This window comes from Alnus glutinosa, chromosome 9, assembly GCF_958979055.1.
Source record: "Alnus glutinosa chromosome 9, dhAlnGlut1.1, whole genome shotgun sequence".
Taxonomy (NCBI): domain Eukaryota; kingdom Viridiplantae; phylum Streptophyta; class Magnoliopsida; order Fagales; family Betulaceae; genus Alnus; species Alnus glutinosa.
The window spans coordinates 25,939,357-25,945,365 of NC_084894.1; the positions used below are offsets into that span (position 1 = coordinate 25,939,357).

Sequence of the window (6,009 nt, forward strand, 5' to 3'; positions counted from 1 at the left end):
AATTTTACTCTCTCATTGTATGAATTCATCACAAATATTTACCTAGATCAGTAACATACTTGTTATAAATTGGTATCAAAGCAACAATTTCTTGGTGGATCAACTGTTTCCGGAGATTCTATGGCTAACGGTACAAGGATGAAGGAGTCGCTATGGATGTAATTTAGTTGAGCTGAATTTGAAGATTTCGAGACTGTCTCGTTTATGAGTTGAGCTTAAATAGTCGAGTCTGAATTCAAGCCGAGCTATGAATTGCATGTTCAAGCTCGGCTCGTTTAAAAGTCGGATGAGCTAGAGATCAAGCTCAAGCTCGAACTTGTTGAAAATAATATTCGAGTCGGGTTACTCGACAAGCTCAGTTCAACTAAAGCTCGAGGTAGACTATTAAATTTTTCAATGTGTGATCAAAGCGTTGTCGAAGCCCGAGTTTGTGAACAACCTCTATACATTTATCAATAACATAAATATATAATATGTAACAACATAAGGCATATAATAAAATATAGTACATAACTATAGTCTATAAGTAAAAACAAATTAACAATATGATATTTTATATTAGTAGAGAGTATAAACTACGGTATATGTATAATGTAAGCATGTAGTAAGTCTAATATATTCTATATAACTAACTATAATACAAGTATAATATATAACTATTGTTAACAATGTATAATGTGATATATGTATATATATATATATATATCATATAATAACCATTAATAACTTAATATGTTAATTTGACATACTAAATACTATTATCAAAGTATTATAATTAATATGTAATATTATATTTACTTAGCTAGTATATTATATGCTTATTTAGTATATATATGTTAATTAACTAGATAATATGTTAGTTTATGAACTAACTAGTTAGTATGTTAACTAATACACACACATATAAATATTAAGTAACATATATTACATATATTACTTAATTACTAATATAAAATGCTTAAATTAATATAACTAATTTTTAGTAATATATTAATATATGTTTATATATATATATATATATATATATATATATGAGCTAACGAGTCGAACTAACGAGCCAAGCGAGCAATTCGGTCGAGCTTTAAACGAGCTGAACTCGTGAACCCCTATCGAGTTTTGTCGAGCGAGTTGGGTATGTATCACTTACTAATCGAGCGGGTTTCTACAGTATCAAGCTCGAGTTTGGATCGAGCTAAACCGAGCGGATATCGAGCAGGTTGTCAAATGGACTAGTTTATTTACATCCCTAGATGAATCAATTAACAGAGAGCTTTGTTGCATTAAAGAAAATGGTGGAAAAAAAAAATTAGGCGCAAGCAGAGAAGAAGTATACAGATTTGCTTAAAAACATGGAGGAAATGCAGAAGAAGATGGAAGCAATGCAAACCAGTAGGGATGGTGATAACAAATTTGTCCAGATTATGCAAAATTTTACTTATCTTACTTGGGTGATGGAGACAATCAAGCAGTCTAACAAGTCCATGTTTATACTTGGCAAGACATCAGGACAAGCAGGACATGTTAAATTCCACCAGTCAATAAATATGTTATTGACGTGTCACTTTTTGATTCATCACTAATCAGTGATGTGTCAAAAACAGATTACTGTAGACAAGTAAAAAAAACCCTCTCTCTCTCTCTCTCTCTCCCTCTCTCTCTCTCTCTCTCTCTCTCTCTCTCTCTCTCTCTCTCTTTATTTTTATTTATTTTTTATTTTTTAGTAAGTGGTACTCAAAGTATTGTTATATACACAAAGGACAAAGGGATTTCATTGTTCTTTCATAGCTTAGTGTGTTGAAGTACTTAGAGAGAGAGAGAGAGAGAGAAAAGTTTCTTTTGTTATTCTTGTTTGTACGAGAGTGAGATTTGAGTGTATTGGGGTTTTGGGATTTAAGTGGTTTTCTCTCTGTAACCATCTTCATGGTGAATTTCTTCGTGATTGCCTCAGTCAATGGATGTACCTCATATTGAAGAAATCACTTAAATCTTAGTGTCATATGTAATTAATTTAATTTTGCTATCTTCTTATTTTTCGCATCTCACGAGTATTGGAAAATAGGATTAAATATTGTATTACATATTAATTATAATACTTTGATAATAGTATTTAGGAAAAATTAAAGTTTAGCCCCCCAAATTACCACCCGTTTTGCGGATAGCCCCCTAAACTGTCAACACTCCGACTCCGACCTACCAAAGCCTTTGAAAAAGGCCCCATTTGACGAAATATCTCCATATTACCCCTGCCACGTGCCATTTCTTAATTAAAAAAAAAAAAATTCAAAACTTAAAAAACAAAATTATTATTTTTTATTTATTATTTTTTTTTAAAAAAAAAAAAGATGAAAATATGGGTTTTTGGGGAGGGGGGGTGGCCTGCGAGCCACCCTTGGAGCCCTAGGGGTGGCTTTTCGGGCCACCCCAAATGGATTTCGGGGTGGCCCGAGAACCACCCCTGGGGCCGGGGGTGGCCGCGCGCCATCTCCCGAGCCCTAGGGGTGGCTTACGGGCCACCCCGAAATCCATTTAGGGTGGCCCGAAAGCCACCCCTAGGGCTCCAGGGGTGGCCGCGAAGCTACCCCCAGTGGCAGGGTGTGGCCGCGCGCCACCTCCCGAGCCTTATGGGTGGCTTACGGGCCACCCCGAAATCCATTTGGGGTGGCCCGAAAGCCACCCCTAGGGCTTCAAGGGTGGCTCGAAAGCCACCCCCCTCCCCAAGGGGGTGGTTGCCGGCAGCCACCCCAAAAACCCATATTTTGTAACTTTTTTTTTTAAAAAAAAAAAAAAAAAAAAAAAAATTAGTTTTTTTTGTTTTTATTTTTAGTTTTTATTTATTATTTTTTAATTGAAAAATGACATGTGGCAAGGGTAATATGGGGATATTTCACCAAATGGGACCTTTTTCAAAGGTTTTGGTAGTTTGGTAGGCCGGAGTCGGAGTGTTGGCAGTTTAGGGGGCTATCCGCAAAATGAGTGGTAATTTGGAGGGCTAAACTATAATTTTCCCTAGTATTTAGTATGTTAAACTAACATATTAAGTTATTAATAGTTAGTATGGAGGTTGTTCATAAACTCGGGCTTGAATTCCGCTTTGATCATACATTGAAAAATTTAAGAGCATACATCAAGCTCTAGTTGAGCCTAATTTGTCGAGTAACCCGATTTGGCTCAACTTGGCTCGAATGTCATTTTCAAAGCTCGAGCTCATCCGAGTTTTAAACGAGTCGAGCTTGAACACGCATTTTATAGCTCAGCTCGAATTCAACCTCGACTATTTAAGCTCGACTCATAAATGAGCCAGTCTTGAAATCTTGAAACTCAACTCGGCTCGGTTCAATTACATCCCTATTTGCCCTTATAATTTTCCTCTTTTATTTTTCTTTTCTATTTTTAAAAATCCTAGCTTAAAATTGATATACCTTGGTGGCAATCTTCCATCACAAATATTTGCTCCTTTTCAATTGCAGTATATACAAGTATTATGACAACTAAAACATGATCTCTTTTGGCTTTAGAATTTTCCATTTGGGTCTTGACAATCTAAGAGTTGGTCTTCATTTGACATTGATATATACCAAAGGTTATTTGCTGGTTCTTCTGTTTATGCGTTTTCTGTATGAGAATTGCTAGACATATTTCCCTGGAGCAACAATAGTAGGAGATGGAAGTTTCACCTGCTTAATTCACTGATAGTGGTAATTAAGAAGCATGGGACTTTTTTTTAGTTAAAATTTAACTAAATTTTGGCTAGCGGGATGTGAATGCTTTTATTGTAAATTGGGTTTCATTCCATGGATCTTTATGATTGTTGAATTTTGTTATTCTTTTCTGGCACGCTCTCCTCTATGAAGTGGAATGTTCGTTAACTTCCTTCCATTTAACTCACCTCCATTTCCTGATTTCCCTTAACCCTAAAGAGCTTTCACAGATAAACCTTTGTAATCATCATCCCCATGGTATCCATTTTGACCTAATATAATCCACTCTATTTAGTTCATATTAATCCATACATCTCTGCCATCTAGAAGCGATGACAACACAGAATGTAAATGAGAACTTTCCTACAACCATAGGATTGCCCAACAAGCTACAGCAAGAACAACCAGAGATAAGAACCACAAAATCCATAACAGAGTAATAGCCTGCAAAAGGGGGATACCTATTGAAAAACAATATTCTGAAAGGGGAGGAGAGTTGAACCAGGAAGCAACATTCTGAATACACAACAAGGTAGAAGATCCAGTAGATACAATTGTATTAATTTTTTTTTTTTTTGATGAATAATACAATTGTATTAAATTAATGTGCACATTAATACAAAAATCATGCACAGAAAATTTACCAAAACCAGCATGAAATATGACAACATTGCAGCAGCAAAATAACACGGTTGCTGATTTAGGCAGGCTGGAAACCCCTTCAGGATTAGCCGGGTTGGAATTAGATCGGTCCTCGCTTAATAAGGAATAAGGTGGTCAGAACTCTCCCAGCACCATCACTCCGTTGCATCCGAGTTCTCATCTGCCTCAGCTCCTGCATTCAAAATTGATGAGAGAAAGAGATATACAATCAATGGAAGAAAAGCATGAATAATAGACCAACCAGAGCTTGTAACTCGCGCTCTTATATGAAACAGCAACAGGAACTTCCCTGGTTACATTACTCATACACAGCTAGGATGAACCACCATCCATGACTGCATTGTCTCATGCATAGAAACAAAGTGGACAAATTAAGAGGCCAAGACGATCACTCCTATAGAAGATTTGGCTTAACTAAAGAGTGCACAAGTAGCATAAACTTCAATTCTATAACGGATTTGGCTTGCCTCTAGTGATCTCCCATGGCTCAAGTAAACGATGAAGATTGCAAGACGAATTTTAGCCCTTACCATTGTCAGTGATTTCTTCCCCATTCTTGCAATCTTCACCGTTTATTTGAACTATGGGAGATCTCTAGGTATTTAATCACCAGAGGCAAGCCAAATCCTTCTATAAAAATTTCTGCCATTTGCTGAAGCAGCATAGGTTTTTAATATTCCCATATTTATGTTTCTCAATGCTCATCCAAATATTCACCCGCTATATTTCCTACATAGAAACTTCCATAAGTAGCCAAATTTCACGCCCAACACCACATACACACTCTCAAACCTCAGTTATACCACTCTGCATCAATCAAAACAAGAAAAATTAACACAAACTACCACCAAACTCGTGAACAAAGTATTTCTCTAATTTAAGCCAGTAGTGTCTAAAATGCATGTAATTCTGGTCTCTTGAGGCAAGCATGTTTAAAATGCATCTTATAATTACGTCTATTTTGAACAAACAGAGTTTAAAGAAATTCCTCCTAATTTTGGAGGAACACTTTGTTTATATAACAATAATAAAAATAAATAAACAAATAATGAGTGACTAACCTTCAATTTCTTCTCCTTCATCCTCTTCATACTCATCCTCGGTTTCGCCCTCATACCCATCAACCCTATACCTTTCATTCAAATAGTCCACCGCAGCCCGAGTCAGCACCACCTTATCCGCGTTCAAAATGTGGAGGTCAATTACCATTTTATTCGGGAAAAGGTTCTTCATAAAGATATCACCATTAGTCATCTCTCTACTCACGACCAATGTGCCGACATCTTCACCAAAGGTCTCACCGTTGCCTGATTTCTTTTCTTGCGCACCAAGCTAATGACCGTTTCCCCTCCCATTAGCTTGCGGGGGGCTATTAAGACAGTAGATCATAAGGATCCCAAAGAACCTGCAAACGACTGAGTATTGTGCAATCAACATCACAATCCCTTGCATCAAGCAATCAATAACGTACAATCAAGCATGATTACAGGAATCAAGCATGATCACATCCCTGTGATCATGCGCGCCCCTTATACCCGGATACGCAGACTTGCTGCTCAACGGCTAGTTTCCATATTAATAGCTAGTTTCCATATTGTATTGATTTTTTATGTTCTTCCCTTCTTTGCTTGGTTTCTTTCCTCTCTTA

At 36.6% G+C, this 6,009-nt stretch overlaps 1 long non-coding RNA gene across 1 annotated transcript; it reads right to left on the reverse strand.

Moving 5' to 3' along the window:
- Positions 1–4,039: 4,039 nt before the first annotated feature.
- LOC133877922 (uncharacterized) lies at positions 4,040–5,561 on the reverse strand. Its single transcript, XR_009901803.1, has 2 exons — positions 5,423–5,561; positions 4,040–4,533 (listed from the first exon to the last, which is right to left on the reverse strand). It is a non-coding gene; the product is annotated as an uncharacterized LOC133877922 (long non-coding RNA).
- Between the last annotated feature and the right edge of the window lie 448 nt (positions 5,562–6,009).